The sequence below is a fragment of the Halichoerus grypus genome, chromosome 9, assembly GCF_964656455.1.
Source record: "Halichoerus grypus chromosome 9, mHalGry1.hap1.1, whole genome shotgun sequence".
Lineage (NCBI taxonomy): Eukaryota > Metazoa > Chordata > Mammalia > Carnivora > Phocidae > Halichoerus > Halichoerus grypus.
The window spans coordinates 102,772,622-102,790,571 of NC_135720.1; the positions used below are offsets into that span (position 1 = coordinate 102,772,622).

At 37.7% G+C, this 17,950-nt stretch overlaps 1 protein-coding gene across 2 annotated transcripts in view; it reads left to right on the forward strand.

The window, feature by feature from the left end:
* The window catches only part of CYP39A1 (cytochrome P450 family 39 subfamily A member 1), an 87,344-nt gene that overhangs the window by 34,322 nt on the left and 35,072 nt on the right, over positions 1-17,950 (forward strand). The gene's annotated exons all lie outside the window — the stretch shown is intronic.

Consider the following 17,950-nt stretch of genomic DNA (forward strand, 5'->3'; position numbering starts at 1 on the left):
TTTTGTAGTTTGTGTCTTTTTAAGGAATTTGTCCATTTCATCTAAGTTATTTAACTTGGTACATATAACTTCATATTATTGCCCACAATCTTTTTTATTTCTGTAAAATCACTAGAAAAGTATCCCCCTCATCCTTGATTTTAATAATTGTGTCCTCTCTCTTTTTTCCTTGGTCCATTTTGTTTTCAAAGTACTAGCTTTTGGTTTTGTTGATTTTGTTTGATTTTATTTTTTTATATCACTTTTCTATTCACTATTTCATTTTTCTCTGTCCTCATATTTATTATTTATAATTTATATCTCTTTATGAATATTCTTTATTTTGTTCTTTAAACACAATTTTTCTTAAAGTCTTTGACCATATTTAAAATCTCTTATTTAAAGTCTTTTTTTTTTTCATAAGTCCAACATCTGGGTTTTTTCAGGGATAGTTTCTACTGATTGCTTTTTTCCCCTGTGTATGGTCTATGTTTTCTTGTTCCATGTATTATTGGATATTTCTCATTGCATGTCTTGCATTTTTTTTGAAAACTGGACATTTTAAATAATACAATGTAGCAACTCTGGAAATCAGATTCTCCTGTTTCCTCATGGTTTATTGCTGTTGCTGCTTGTCATAGCCTTGTTTGTGTGTTTGTTTATTGACTTCATTAACTAATTCTGGAAATTTTGTATTATTACACTGTATTTTGTATTATTATCATGTGTGGCCACATATTTCTGCTTGCTTAGTTTAGTATTCAGCTAATAGTTGGACAAAGATTTCTTTACACTAAGAACCAATAAGACTCCCATGTTTGCATGTTTAGGATTTTGTTTGCATGTTGGAGCATGCCTTCAACACTCAACTAAGCAGTTGGTAGCACTGCCTTAACTTTCACTTCCCACTTGCACAGAAACTCAAGGTCAGCCATAGGTAGACAATAGAGCCTTCTCAGGTCTTTCCTGAGCCTGAATGAGGCCTTGGGCATTTGTGCAGTCCTACAAAATTGCATGCAAATTTTATATTTCCAGGAATACACTGGACATTTTAAAGCCCTGGGGACGTCTCATTCCCTAGCTCTTCATTTTAATCTTTTTGGTTTGCCTGTTGTTTGTCCAAACTGTTATCTATTGCGTCTGGTAGCTGCAAAGTTAATTATCCTTAAAGGTTTCCAACCAACACCCCTGGGGGAAATTCCACTGTGTGAGTTCCAAGTCAGGTCAGATAAAGATAGTCTTATAAGTGGGATCTTTCGGGACCTGCCAGACAGGTCACATAATGAGAACTCTCTAGGAATGAGGTCTTGAAGGAGTTCTAATCTTATTCTGACCCCTCTGGTAACTGCTGGGCTGCTGGTTTGCACTGTGGTTGTAGGCTATTGGTTTTCAAGGCTACCCTGGAGCTATGGAGAGAGGGATGGGAATAGGGCAAGTTAAAGTGTCATTAAGCTTGTTCTTCTTACGAAGATTTAGCCATTTTTCTTGGATAAACACTCCCTGGGTTGCTGCAAGCCTTTGGTTAATTTCCAAAGTTCTGAAAAAGTTGATTCTGACAAACTTTATCAGATTTTTCATTGATTTTAAAGAGGGACTCTTTGGAGTCCTTAGTCTGCCATTTTTGCTGACATTACCCTGAACCGTAAGTTTTAAAATTTCTTTTAGGAAACCTTCCAGATTCATTGTTAACCCTTCATTCATCTATTTATCTGGTGGCCCTCAAATATCTTTTTGAGTACTCACTATGTCAAGGCATTATATGAAATATCAGGGCTATGAAGATGAGTGTGTGGTGCATGCTCTCAAGGAAGTTCATGAATGAAGTGCATTTTATAAAAATGAAAACAGATTTGGAAGTTTACAGAAGATGTTAGGAGAGAGAAAGGAACATTTACGATGTTTCTTTGGAGATGTGCACTTGTTGATGAATTCTGTAGGTTTTCTGTACTTGGAACCCTTTTCCTTGTTTTTATTCATGTTTCAGTCAGCTTGAATATCATTTCCTCAGATAGATCTTTTAGGCTTGCCCTGTCTGAAGTCATCTTCCCTAACTCTGTGCTTAGTGATTCTCTGATTCACCTCACTATTTCCTTCATAAGAATGATTTTTTTGTTTATCTATATCTATCTATCTTCTGCCTCCTTCATCAGAACATAGTCTCTCCAACAGCAGGAACAATGTCTATCTTGGTCTCTATAGGATCCCCAGCTGCCTAGAACCCAAATTATGCAACAAGTATTTTCTGAACAAATTTAATGAACAAATACAAGCATATATTTTAAGAGATGAATGTCTTAGTTTAGCTTTCATTTGCGGTTTTATCACCTATCCCATTAGACAGCTTATATGAAATGAGTATTTTATGTAAAGAAGTTTCTGATAAGTTTCTGCCTCTGAGTTTTGAGTTAATAGAACCCTAGTTTCAGCCAATATCTGATCTGTGCTTTGAGACACTCAGTAGTCTCAAGTCCAAGAATCCACAAGAATGGTAATGAATGCTGAACATGTCTCTAGGGTTTTGAACTCTATAAAGCATCTTCTTGATTATGATTTTATTTTACCCATTGATCCTGGGTGAAATATACATTATCAAATTATTGAGTATCTGATGAAGAATATTTTGCTTTGTTACAGAGTTTTTGGGCATAATTCCTGGAAATTAGTCATTTTGTTTTAAATTTTAATGTGTAGATCACCACACATTTTTTCAGTTGCCTGTCATAACCTCAAAAACATAGTGCAGATATGGGGGTCAGAATGCCTGCATTCAAATCCAGTCTCAGATCCTTACTACTGGTTAATTCCTTATTCAAGTTGCCAAATTCTTTAAGCCTTTTTCCTCTTCAGGCAAATGGCAAAATAAGAATGCCCATCTCATGGAGTTACTAGGAGAATATGGTAAAATATAAAGTCAACAGCACAATGTCTTTCAAACTGTAATCATTTTATGAATCTTAGCCATGACCAAAACTGATATAACCGTATTAGTTATATGAAATTTTATAACCTTGCCATATCATGAAATTAGTGACTATTATGACTTTGAATTTTTCTACTTCTAAATATTAGTCAGTGTTGTTTTTCCAAATATAGTTTTCCAGGTGCTTGGATGGCTCAGTCGGTTAAGCATCTGACTCTTGATTTCAGCTCAGGTCATGATCTCAGGGCTGTGAGATCAAGCCCCACATTGGGCTCCACCCTTAACGTGAAGTCTACTTGAGATTCGGTCTCTCCGTCTCCCTCTGCCCCTCCCCTCTCTCACGTGCACACATACATGTTTTCTCTTGGTCTCTCTAAAATAAAATGTATATATATATGTATATATATATTTAAAATATCATCGTTTTCTGGAGTGTTTACAGCAATAATTGAATTATTTTATATCAGTTGGCCATCCCTTTAAAGAGACTGAATGCAGTAGAAATATAGCGTGAAGGTATTTCTGTCTAATATTATCCTAGGAGGTAGAAATAGTAGCAACAATAATAGCTAACACTTAGCTAGCCCTTAGTAAGTACCAGGCCCTGTTCCAAGTGCTTTTCTTATTGACTCCCTTAATCCTTGAATCATCCCTCCTAAACGTTATTATTTATATGCATTTTAAACATGAGGAAAATGATGTGCCAATTAGGTAGCTTACCCAAGACCACACAACTAGTAAGTGACAGAACTACAGTTTGAACCCATGTTGGCCTGGCTCAGGAGTTGATAATACAAATTATCAAATCTCCTTATTTCAAAATTATACTCGGAATGTCTGAATTAACATGCTGAGGTCCAGTTTCCAACTTAATTCCAAGGCGTGAACATATTAATCTTCCTAAAGCATACCTCTAGTTTGCATGTGTATTCAGAATATATTCCTGGAGTAATGTTCATACCCCTGAGCCTGAAACCATAGCCTGATGGTCTGATCCACCTTTGCAATCAGTGTAATAATCTAACTAAGGTGGCCCCTTGAATACCCTCTAAAACTCTCTTCATTTTCTTTCTGCTGTGCTATTTAGTGTAAATGTAACCCTAAATGTGATTTAATTTTGATGCCTTTAGAAGACCATACATAAGTAAACTTGCAGATTAGAAAAAGTATTTTCTAAACTATGTACTTCATTCTTGGGTCAGAAAATATGACTACCATGTTCATAACCAAGGTGATTTCTAAAACAAATGTATTATAACTGTCAGGAGAGTGTAATTTACCCCACCCAAAAAATGGTGACTGATAATAAACACCATAAAAGATAGGTAGTTTGTGGTTTATGTGTAGAATCATCTTTACTTATTGTGTACCTATGCCTTCTTCTGAGCAAGGCCACCTGAACATGTGGATCCCTAGTTAATGACCTCTGAGGCTCTGTTCCATTAATCACCAATCCCTTGGTAAGTTCAGCTGCTCTACTGGCTCTTTGCCCTTGATCTGTCAGATCCAGGTACTCTGTACTCAGCAACATCGAGTGACTTCACATCTCACTCAGAATAAAATCTAAAGCCTTCATGTGGCCGTGGAGACTTTTTGTCATCTCAACAATCTTGTCTCTGTCACCCTGCCTCTTATTTATTTCACCCCAGCCATATCCATTCATTCATTGAACAAATATTTATTGAGCTCCTATTATGTGCCAACAACTATTTTAGGAGTTTGGAGTGCACAAGAAAAACAACAATTACTTCCCCTTTGGTGCTTACGTTCTGGTAGGGGAGACAGACAATAAATCAATGTAATGCATAAGTAAGCCCTAAAAATATTAGATGGGGACAAATACTGTGTAGAAAGAGATCAGAGCAGAGCAGGGGAACAGGTGGGAGCATTCAGTAGCTGGATCAGCGTGGGTCTTAATGGCAGACGAGATCCAGGAAAGGACTTGAAGATGGTTAGGAGTTAGACAAGCAGGTATGCAAAGGAAGAGCTTGTTGGGGTCAGAGACTGCAGGTGTGGCCTCACTGTGTTCTCACAGAATTCTCTTGGATCGACATCATCCGTGGCATTTTTGTGGCATTTTGTCCAGAGAAGAATGTGAGCATATTTCTAACAAATGAGAAATAACCTGATTTACTATATTAGGAATATATAAAGAGGAGATGTCATGGTTTTCACTGCAGTGGACATCTTCCCCTTTTCTTGACAAGCATATGCCTCGTCCTTCCTAGTTTCCATCCTCGCAAGAACCTGCTAGAATCACGGCTTCCAGACTTCCGTTTTCACTGACCTTCTGCCCCTATGGATGGATATTTCAGGTGGAAAAAGTTCACTGTGGGACACCTGGGTGGCTCAGTGGGTTAAGTGTTTGACTCTTGATTTTGGCTCAGGTCATGATCTCAGGGTTGTGAAATCAAGCATTGGGCCCTGTGCTGGGCGTGGAGCCTGCTTAAGATTCTCTCTCTGCCCCTTCCCCACCCACCCTGCTGTCCTCTCTCTCTCTCCCTTTCTAAAAAAAAAAAAAAAAAAAAGTTCACTGCAAGGTGATTGCAGCAGAAAATCTGGGTGGATGTGTCTTCTCTTCCTCATCGAGCCCCTCTTACCACCACTGGAGATCACTCCCCTTCTCCTGTGGCTCCATTCACTTGCCCCAATAACGGAACTTTATCATTTCTTCTTTTTTTCTCCACATTAGTCACTCTGGTTACTCCTTCTATAATTTATCAGCAAGGTTTCTTAGAGGCAGCTGCAGAACCTAACTAGAGCTGATTTAGTGAAAAACCAAATGTATTACAAGTTTATGAGCTCACAGAATGTCTAGGAGGACCGGACACCTAGGCTTGGAGGATACACAGCCTGGAATCATGCTCCACATCGGGCTGCGGAGCTGCTGTGGCAGGCGCAACGCTGCCACTAAATGCCGAGCACATTGTGGCCACCGGCCCGAGACCCTCACGGTGCTGGGTCCTCAGGAACCTGATCCTGCGAAACTCGCAGTTGCTGCCCCAGAACACTCTTCCAGTCTCCACTTCTTTAGGTCACTAACTCTTGACGCAAAGCTTGGGTTGGTCAGTCTGACTGGTAAGGTCTTTTCTTCATGGTAACATCCTCGCTTCAAGGGTGGCAAAGAAAGCAAGAATCTGGCATTTTTTGACTTGATGATAGGCAAGCTTCTGTTGAAACATAGCGTTCAGATAGTGCATAGCCAAAACTAACACATATCAATATGTGTATGTAACATAATATATATCTTTACATAGGTACATGAGTATAGGAAATAAGTATATTATATTACTATATAAATATATTTTAATTAATATAAACACATTTCATAAATATAACTATGTACCGTTCTATCTGTATATCTGTGTACATATTCACATGCATCCCTTACCTGTTCCCAGGTGAGGTGACCCCTTGCTAACAGATTCCATGAAAGCAGACAAAGTATAGTTAAGTCTTCTCACCTTTCTCAGGAAACGTCATACTTGTACGAACTATGAATTTTAAAAAACAGTGCAATAATTAACTGACACACCTTTGTATTGACCAAAGACAAATGCTCATCTTCTTTATTCTGTTTATTTAAAAATTCACGCACTTACAGTTCGAACAAACTTGTTATATGTGTTTGATAAAGAAAGGGAAGGTTTTTTTCTGAATCTCTTCTTCTTCCTATAGGGTTTTATCTAGTCTCAGTATACTGAATGTTGTACCCGTAGAACTGTTCTAAGAAGAAAATTAAGTTACTCATATTTTTACTTTAACATTAAACTACATATTATGCCATGTTTGGCTTTATTTAAGTATTTGCATTTTAATTTAAGTGTCCTTCCATTAACCTACCATGATGGTTTACTTCTCTTCTCTTTTTTATTTTACTTAAGGTGTAGGAATACATATTTAGATGCTTCTTGCGTTTTTAGCAAGATATTTTTCAAGATAACTACTAAAGGACTGCTGGATCATAAGAGATTAACCAACACAACATAAATACTCATATTTGTGAGCAACTGACCAAAAGCAATCTCAGGCATTAACATTTGGGTCCTGTTCAGACTATTATAAAGCAATTTTCCTTTCTAATTCTGGACCCCCATGGTGAATGTCTGCCCACCAGGAGAGGGTCATTCTATCTTAAAAACAAAACAAATAAAAATGCAGCTGTAGTTTTTAGCTGGTTGTATTGGCCCTTTCTACCTATTCTTTTTAATGTAAGGGAGCATTAATACTTTTTTTCATGCAGTTTTACTGTGTGTTTATTTAAAGGAAAAATTCATAAAATTTTTATGTTAATATACAAGGAACCAGATTAGAAATAGAAATTAATAGAAATTGCATCTACATAGAAATGCATCCCTGTCTTCTATAGAGTCATCCATTTGTGCATCATAAAAGGTACATTACCAGATTTCCATTGGATTAGAGTCAGGAACTTGATTCATGAGTTTCAATCGGGCCACTCACTAATAGTGTGACTTTGGATACAGGAGAAAATTTACTCATTGCCAACCATTGTTTTTTGGTTCCCTTGTGTTCTGATTTAGCACCAGTCCTGACTGGAGACTACTGACATTGACACTGTCCAAGTAGCCAGATGCTATTACTTGGTGACATTAACTTACATGGTTACACTCACCATCCACTGGTGAGAAAAGATTCTGTCTCTGCTAATTATAAACAAGTATAAAAACTAGCAGAGTGATAGGGGTGCCTGGGTGGCTCAGTCGTTAAGCGCCTGCCTTCGGCTCAGGTCCTGATCCCAGGGTCCTGGGATCGAGCCCCGCATCGGGGTCCCTGCTCTGCGGGAAGCCTGCTTCTCCCTCTCCCACTCCCCCTGCTTCTGTTCCCTCTCTTGCTGTGTCTCTCTCTGTCAAATAAATAAATAAAAAATCTTTAAAAAAAAAAAACTAACAGAGTGATAAATGAAGTTCAGAACATATGGTGATGTCCTAGGCAGAGTCCATGTTGTTTGTATTATTTTAATTAGTTCATCAGTTTTACTTCATTGCATTTAAACATTTTCATTTATTCTTGAAACCTTACCTATAGTCACTTCTTACCTATATTATAATTTGTATACAACTTCCCTCCACTTGAATGTGTCTCAATACCATCTTGCCAACCAATAACAACATTCTTGGGAGGACTCCATCATGGCATAACAAAGACCTAAGTCCCTCCGCCAACTGAAGAAGCTCACTCCCGTTATTCCTCTGCAACCTGCCAGGGTTCAATGGCTGATAGCCAAAGTTGTGTCTGTGATCGATTCTTAGCCGTTTGTTGCCCAAAATATTGAGAAAAGTGATCAAATAGCAGAGCCAAGGGCACTTCAATGGAGTCATGAACAGAGGAAAGTTATTAAAAAATTTCTCTCTACTCCTCTGGTTGCTTGACAATATGAACTTAATATGGAGGTTTGGGAGGTTGTAACATCATACGGGAAATTTCTTGCATAGCCTTCTTTTCCTTTGCTAGCCCAGCTTTTTAAATATGGAATGGACCCAGCAAACATTCAGTTATGCTGGAGCTTGTCAAAAACTACTTTTCATTCATCAACCTTGAAGACCTTACATCGATTACCTAAGAAAGTATTTATTAATGCAGGACATTCCATCTGGAACTGTTCCATTCCACTCTAAATATATAATTTTCTCATCTTCTTTTTCCCTTGACCTTACAGACAAGATGGTGTCCCTTTAGAACGTACAACTTGTCACTTTCGAATCCATTACCTGAGCCATGAAGGCCAGGATGAAACTTGCCTGTAAGATTTCTGTTCCTCGAGAGATTTCCCAGGTGGCTATGTTTCTGCCAGCATTTCTTGCCTTTCATACCTGATGTGTGTCTTCTGATACTCTAACTCGGGAGACTGTGTGTGAAGTCGCTCTCTCTTTTATTGCCTAGCTTCAACAGGCTGAAAGAGATCCCTCGGATAGCTGTAGATCATTTGATATCCTGTTCAAATTTACAAGCTTGGAGACGGGTCCTACTCTGGCGCTTCTCATTTTATTAAGTCTTCTGTTATCTCACTCAGTGGACACGTTCATCTGCTTTATTTATCCTCTACATTTTTCATTCTGACACAGCTCTTTTTCCAGTGTGTTCTGTTAGAGAATTATTCAGGCATTTGTATAATCTTTCTTCCCCTTTAGAAAATACTGAGGTAAAAGCCTTGAGGTTGGGTTGACAGGTCCAAAGAACACCATCTAAAAATTCAGAATCATTATGTAGAGTTTATAAATAAAGGGTATTTCTAGGTCAAAATATATTTAACATTTTATTATCTGCCTACTGTTGTCTTCTGTAGTCAGTCTCTCTCCCTTATATTTATTATCAATTGGACTATGTTCTTTATTCCTCAAAAAAGTCACTGTAATTATAAAGCAGGCTTCATTTCATGTTTCAGTAAATAGAGAAACCAATAACCTCTTTTCAATATATGAAAGAAATATTTCTGAAAATAACACAAAGTATTATTTTTTTAGAGGAGAATCTTATATGGTTGACTTGGTATAGTGGCATTAAACTTTTTTTGAAATGATAGAATGGGATTTAGAATATTTTATATGTGTATGTATTGGAAGAAAGGGTAGGAGGGGTTGGTTTGTGGGTTATCAACTCCTGATCTTCCATCAATAAAAATAACATTGTTCTAAGCAACATAGCATTCCTTGGTGCCTTTTTTTTTTTTTTTAAAGATTTTATTAATTTATTTTAGAGAGTGCGAGCAGTGGGGAACAACAGAGGGAGAGGGACAAGCAGACTCCCCACAGAGTGTGGAGCCTGATGTGGGGCTCAGTCTCACGACCCTGAGATCATGACCTGAGCTGAGATCAAGAGTCAGATGCTTAACCAACTGAGCCACTCAGGGGCCCCTCCGTGCTGTTTTTCTCAGTCCATAGCTATCACTACCTCCTTCAAAGAAAGTCAGTCTATGGTTATGAATGCCAAACTGAAGTCACTGAGCAGAAGCTACTTCCAAAAGGTATTCCTTCTAATGTTTCAGTAGATGTCAGCCCAAGTACCATGCACTGGTTATCAACCCCAGAGGAGGATTCTAAGCACTTCTGCCCATTGCAGCTTGGTATCAGAGTCTTTAGGAAAAAAAAAATGCAGTGAAGCACTAGATGGAACAGCATTTCCGTACATAGAGAAGAGACAGCAAACTTAGCTTCGGTAGTGGGTGTCAGTCCCCCTAGCTTACCTAAACTCTTGTGCCTCAATGGAAGGGACTCTGTGCCCTCTCCCGTTGGAAGGACAGATAAAACAGTGTGGTTGGCCAGATGCCATATATTGTACATGCTTTAAGCAGAGACAAAGGGGCATTCACTACGCCTGAAACAAGGAAGGATATTCCCACACAAGGTGGTAAGACCAGTACAGGCCATGTGGGCTCTGTATTTCCTGGTGAGGAGTGCTCCAGGCCCAAGGCCCATTCTTATGCAGCTGAGTAGCAGTCCAAAGACTGGCTTTCCCAATGACAGGAACATGCCTCTTTGATAATAAAATTTTATCTTAATTCCTTCAGATGCCAAAAAGTCATGTCTACCCCTAGAAAAATCAGAAGAACCAGAGCTGGAAGTTCCAAAATCACTGAGGGTTTGGAAGAAGCTGGAGGCTGGAAGGGAGAGTGAGCTGTGGTTTGCCAGCCTCCGGGAATGCCCCAAAAGCCCCTAGTGCTCACATTCCCAGAATCTGTGGACAGCCTCTCAGCTGCTTCTTTGCTTTCTCATCTATATCCACTACCAATGCCTTAAACTGCCTTTTTTTTTAAAGCCTTCCTTTTCATTTTACATCTGTCCTTTCTATTCATTTAACTGGTATTTGTCTTGTACAAAGAAATTGGGTTAGGACATGACCTATATAGAGGAGTTATAACATTTCATAAAAATATAGTTTTAAACTAAACAACCTAAATAAAGAAAAAAGTACACATGTTCCTCTACAGAAAGGTTTAATATCATGAAAATGCCAACCCTTTTCAAGTTAATACATATTTAATCAATTTTAATGAGAATTTGATGGATTTGAGGTGGGGGAGAAATAAATAAATGACTTAGATATTTTTTAATTTAAAATGTAAATAAAAACAAATGTAAATAAAAATAAAAACTACTGGAAATATAAATTAGTAAGACTAGATTTGTCCTACCGGATACTAAAATATATTATAAAGCTGCTATAACAAAAGAGAACATAGTTGGTACAGGAAAAACAATTGATGAGCACAACCCTTATTTATTTACCTTTTGCCCACAAGCAAACTCATGATCTTTTCTTTCAAGATTAAAAAAATTATAGGAAAAAAACATTTCTAAAATTCTGTTTCACATTCTTGAGGCAAAAGTTTAAACTATCAACATTTGCGGGGCACCTGGGTGGCTCACTAGCTTGAGCGTCTGACTCTTGATTTCAGCTGAGGTCATGATCTCACCTTCATGGGGGTAGAGCCCCACATCAGTCTCTATGCTGGGCATGGAGCCTGTTTGGGATTCTCTCTCTCCCTCTTCCTCTGCCCCTCCCCCACCTCTCTCTCTCTCTCTTAAAAAAAACTATCAACATTGGCAATGAATTAATATTCTAGAAACCTGCAGTCATTGGAGAGACTATACCTATCAAGAATTTATAGGAAACTGCAGTGAACTAAAAGCACTTAACTTCGTAGGCTACCATGTACTTTATAAACTTTCATCTATTCTCATCTCGCTCTTGAATTTTCTATTAATTTAATGTCTTACAGAGTTTTGTCTCACAGAACATGTACAATAAGGCGCATGTGTAATAATGTGCATGCATAGAATGAAGTTAATATTTTGTAAGAAAGAAAGACCCAAAGACTACATCTTTTTTTCTCCTCAAAGAAATATTGGAGAGATAATATAGAATACTGATTTTTAAATCAAATTTTTGCAGGGTCTCAGCACAATAAGCTCACAGTTTGCTTGATAAAATGGGAGCGCAAGCCTTGTATTTTCAAGAAGGGTAGAAATATCTTTTGCGTATGTTTTCTCACCTCTGGAGCTTCTCTGAGTGGACCTCCTTCTCTCAGTCCTTTCTTCATATTCCAGAGGTTTCTGAGAGATAACTGAATGAGGCAACAGGATATAACTGACCTCAAGGGATCTCTTCTACTCTTTCTTTAGTTAACTCATTATCTTTTTCTTTTCTTTTTCTTCCGTGTGTGTGTGTGTGTGTGTGTGTGTAAAATCGTACTTACTCCCTAATTATTTTAGGTGCCCCAATAAACTCCCATTCTATGTCCTCAGATGCCATAAATCCAGAGTCACCCCCTACTACATGGACAAGGATCTGAGCATTCGTCCAGAGGGAGGGGAAAGAGGCAAGAAGATAGGAGAGGAAAAGGGAGGAGGAAGGATTAGAGATTGGAAGACTGTCATCATGTGGGATGGGTCCTTAAACAGCTCAGATCTCTGACACAAGGGAACCTCTGTTTTATTCCTCAGGCCCCACTACCCACTGACCTTTCTCCATCACTCTATCCCTTCTTAAAAGTAAAACAGCCTTTCCCTTTCTCAACACACTGTTTTTTTTTTTTTTTAATTTATTATGTTATGTTAATCACCATACATTACATCATTAGTTTTTGATGTAGTGTTCCATGATTCATTGTTTGCGTATAACACCCAGTGCTCCATTCAATACGTGTCCTCTTTAATATCCATCACTGGGCTAACCCATCCTCCCTCAACACACTGTTTTGAATCTCCTTTATTCCTTTCACATCTGCTCTAGAAATTCCTTTAAACTTGATTTTTTCTGTTTAAAGACATTTGGTTGTGGTGTGCTCTGTGTCCTACCGATATGAGGGGGGCCTGGTCTTGTGGCCCATACTACCTGAAAAGGTCTAGCCCCAAACACAATCCACCACATCAGGGAAAACCTGGGTCTTGCTGTGCAGAATAATTACCTCATAATTTGCATCTTGCTTAAACAACTTCACTCTGTAACCTTGTTTTCTCACTACTTCTTTTCATCATTTTCTTCTTTCCATCCTTGCTACCCTTTGTTTCTCAATTCTGGTCTACTCCTGTTCTAGGCCTTTCTCTCACTGTCTCTCAGTCCTCAGGAATAGAGGGAGGTACATATTTGGAGATAGGAAAGGTCATTGGAATCTTTATCCAAAATTAAAAATAAATTTTCCCTTCCCTTCAGAGGTCAGTTTCACAATATTCTTTTTAAATTTAAGAGGATAATTGTAGAAGGCTATTGCTTTCCCCATTTGGGAGACAGGCCAACAAACAAATCTTCATCTCACTAAAAATTAGCAGAAATCTGTAACTAGCACATTCTTACTACCTGTTACTGTTATAGGGTCATCTGATATATAGAACTCGTTATAAATAGTGTTATCTATTTCAGGACATTTTATCCACTCTGATTCTCTCTATTTGAGATGTGCTAACTTTTCCCAGTAAATATAGGTTTCTCCTGGGAAGACAATAGCAATTTTGTAAAATAAGAAAATATTGCTGGAATAAATTAGAGGCTAAAAATTGAATTTTTGAACATTGTTTATCCTATGAAGTTTTTAAAATTCCTGAAGTGAAGGAATGGATGTAAGATAATTCTTTTCCCCTCTGGAATACTGTAAATTATTTATTAGTTCTCTTTAGCTTTGTCTCTGTTCTCTAAAAACTGATATTTTTTTTTTCAGGAGCTTATCTTGAGGTCCCTGGTTGAGAAAACATGCCAGAAAGCTAGTTTCCTGCCCTTATTTTCTGTGAGCAATTAATGTCAGTGCTTCATTATTTTTGAGTAGAAGTTTTAGAAATGCTATGTTCTTTTCAAAGCTGTTATATAATTTCCCTAAATAAGTCTAAAGTAAACACTAGCTTTTTGTTATTTGATTTTTCTTTTTAAACAAATTATTATACAATTTTGGAAGCAAATTTCTTGATCACATTTTGGTGGGAATCATTGCTCAAGGCTATGACATCAGTTTATTTTTCAACCTTTGCCTCATGTATTTCTATAGGTTCATTGTCCTTCATGTGTACTGTGACCTTTTGCACTCACCTGAGCTTCAGATATTTTAAGCAAGCTGCTCCATGAATATGAAAAGGCAACGTTTGTAAAGGATCTCCCAGCCTAGAATAGCAAACAGAACTGAGAATCCATGCTTTCAAAATTAAAGAAAGAGATGATGGAATGTGTAGGGATGCACTCTTTACATTCCAGTGGGAGTTGATGATCTGCTTCTTGTCACCTTGCCATGTGTCCCTGGGTGGTAAATACACCTGTCTTTCACCGTGGAGGAGCACAGGGCCTCCTGGGTATTCCACCCCTACTTTGCAAACCCACCTTCTGATTCAGACTCCTTGGAATTATGTCTCAAAAGGTCTGAATGACTCAGCAAAAGCCTACTGTTCCCCTTTGTTTCTGTCAAAACATGGATTATTTCCCCAAAATTGTTAGTTGAATCTTTATATAGTGTTGTTCCCGGTCTATAGATACAGAATATTTATATTTTACATACTTATTCACTTACTGGTTTTGGGTGCATGCAAGTATATGTGTGTGTTTGTGTGTGTGTGTGTGTGTGTGTGTGTGTGTGTGGGTGTGTAAGGAGAAGGGGCTTGATTAAAGAACCAGAGGACTACAAAGAACAATTGACTTTAGTGATTCTACTTGAGTCATGTTCCTTTTTTTAAGTCCAAGAAATCATAGCTTTATGATTAATTTTGGAATTTAAGTTGCTTTTCTTTCTGCCTGGTTGAGTCCTACTCATCCTTCCAGGCTTAGCTGAAAGCCCAGCCGTAGGCAAGAGGGGATGAACACCCCTGCCACTTGTAGCCTCTCTGGTGAAGCTAATATTATAGTCATTTATATACAGAGAGTATTTTGTGTCCTTGTGTCCAAACTCCTTTAGGGCAGGGACTGTGTCTTTCTCATTCCTTTCTTCTCTTTCTCCTCTTAGGGGAAGTGGTGGGTCACGGTAAACGGGGACAGAGGTTTGAAGGCAAATCTGACATGTTCAGTTTGTCTCCTGGGGCACATTAACTCTGAGGCTTGATAGATGGCAGGTAGTTACGAGGAATAAATGAAGTGGTCCGAGATATTTGTGACATTAGATGGTCAGTAAATTAGTATTCCTCTCTTCCTGTCTCTTACAGCACCTATGCCTGGGCAGGCACATAACAGATAGGAAGCAAATATATATTGAGTGAATTAATGGCTAACATAAAAGAATTCCAATATATAACACATGATTAACAGGTATGATTCATTGTGTTGTAACATGCTTGCCATCATGCCTATGGAATCCCAAACCAGATATCTATATTTTAGAAATGTTTTACTGTTTCTGAATGCAAAATCATCCTTTCTCTTGTTTGGTTTCAAATATCCTAAGATGTGGTTTGACCTTTATTGCATTTATGCCAAGACTTAAAAGATGGTTTCTGAATTTTACCCCAAATCACCCACAGCTTCTTCCCTGGTTGTCTTCTGTACTGGTCCCAATCTCCGTTAGGCTCTAGTTCATTTGATGATTATCTTGGCAATCTTCCAGTGGAGCCATCTATTTTTAGAGTCAAAATGCTGGGAGAACAAACCACAGATGTGCATTGAAATATGCACAGTATGGGTACAGAGCCATTTCTAAGAGTTATAATAAGAAAAGTCTTTAACCTAAAGCTGTTGTTTGAAAACTTAGCATATTTCCTTTTCTTTTCCTTTGTCTAGTCCCAGAATACTACTCTGTTTGTCCAATATCACACTGGGATTTGGAAAACTAAAAATACTTTATCAGAACATCTATTTTCCAAGAGTACTCTGTATCTCTCATACATTTTGTTTAAAAAATATTAAAGAAGACAATTTAGGTGATAAAAGCAACCTTATTTAACACTTCATGAAATGGACAGTCTCCTTTTTGCAAAATGGGGTGGGAGGCAGGAAGGTTTTATAGGATAAAGAATAAAGAACAAGGAAGAGACAAATAGAAAATACTGGCTGGGGCCACATAGTCAACTTTGTTTGGGGTGAAAAGAAACAAGAAAATAATAAATATAGAGCCCAGATGTGGCTTGGCATTTGGGGATTGGTCAACTGAAGCAATGTGTGTTTCTGGTCAAGTGGAGCATTTACAGGGACATGAAAGTTATCTGAGTTTCTGGTGTAACCCACTGAGCAGGAAGCTCCATCTTGGACCTAGAAAGTTCTTTCAACAACTTATATATCATATTAGACTTTAAATATTATTTTGAACTCAAAACAAACTTTTGTTTCTGTTATATAATACAAAACATTTTTGCACTTTATAATTCAATTAGTTTAATAAGAATACTTAATTTAAATATTTATTTATTTGTTTATTTTTTAAAGGAGCTCAAAAACTTCACTATCCTTAGGGTCAAAGTTCTTTAGGCCAGAATTATGCCTGTCTTATGATAGGTAGGTCACTTTGGAGTCACAGAGATCTGATTTTAAATACAAATCCTGCCTGCTCGTAGTCATCTATCCTCAATCAAGTAGAAAAATATTTATTTTCTGTATCCTGTAGCTGCAGTAAAATAGAAAAAAAATAGAGGGATTGTTTGTCTAATGTAGATTCTCTAAATAGATTTTTAGAGAGAAAATAATTTTTTTCAAAGAAGAAGATTTAAAATCTGAATTGTAGGTCACTGCCAATTTATTTGTAGCATTCATTTGTCAAGGGCCCTAGCTTACTGAGGCCATCTTGGTTTTCAAGATAAGTGAAATTGGTCTGAAACCCTTTCCAGCATTCTAGGAATCCTTGAAGGGAGGAATGGGGAAGGCAGCAAGTAGTGGAGGCTTGTATATCTTGTAGCTTTCTCTTGACTCCTGGCTCTTGCCTTTGCTGATTTCTCATTTCCCACTCTCTTTTCCCTTCTGCATGTTTTGCCCCTTTTTGGTATTGCATTGCCTCACTGGGCATCACACAGATCTTTATTTCCCTAAGTGTTAACTTAAGGCTATGTCTTAGCAGACTTTTCAGAATATTAAAAATATGGAACGAGGAAAGAGAAAAATACGTTGCAGCCAGAAACAACTTAAAATTGAGTATTTGACATCAAGTTGAATATTCTGTTCTTAAAAGTCTTATCGACCATTGCCCTAAAGAATTTTCCTTGGCCTCCTATTAGGTAACCAGTTACCTGCCATGTAGCTAAGTTCCTTCTCTTCTCTCAGATCTCTAGCCTTGTCTTACTTACCTTGAAGACTCCAGCAATTCCAGTACCTTCTCACTTCCCTTTGTCTCACCAAGGACATTCAGGCTTTGTACCATAGGGCTTCATCTTTTAATGCATGCCATTTGTCAGTGATTTTCTTTCTTTCTTTCTTCCTTTCTTCCCTTTCTTCCCTTTTTCTTTTTTCTTTTCTTTCTTTTCTTTCATTTTCCCTCCCTCCCTTCATTCCTATCTTCCTTCCTTCCTTCCTTCCTTTCTTTCCTCAAATACACTCTAAAAGAATTTGGGATTCCCCTCATATATATTTTTTTTTTTTTTTAAAGATTTTATTTATTTATTTGAGAGAGAGAGAATGAGAGACAGAGAGCATGAGAGGGAGGAGGGTCAGAGGGAGAAGCAGACTCCCTGCCGAGCAGGGAGCCTGATGCGGGACTCGATCCCGGGACTCCAGGATCATGACCTGAGCCGAAGGCAGTCGCTTAACCAACTGAGCCACCCAGGCATCCCTCCCCTCATATATTTTTAATTTGATGTGTAAAATTTATTATTCTGCATTTCAGTAATCTCAAAGGATACCATTCCTGGTATATTGCCTACATGCTTTTAGTCTATTTAAAGTATTTAAATGTCAAAAATTGTAGATTTAGTTTGTTCGGTTATAGAAAATGGCTGCCTTATAACCTAATTCCCAAAGCCAGTTCTTATTATCAAATTAATCAACCAATCCAACTTGTTTTCTAAATGGAAAAAATGGGTTTTATTTTTGTCAATTCAATTCAAATAAGTATGTTAATATGTGTCAGTCTGATGCTCATCTCACTCTTGAATTCTAAGATAGACATGTGGACAAACATGGAAACAGCTATATGGTTTGTGT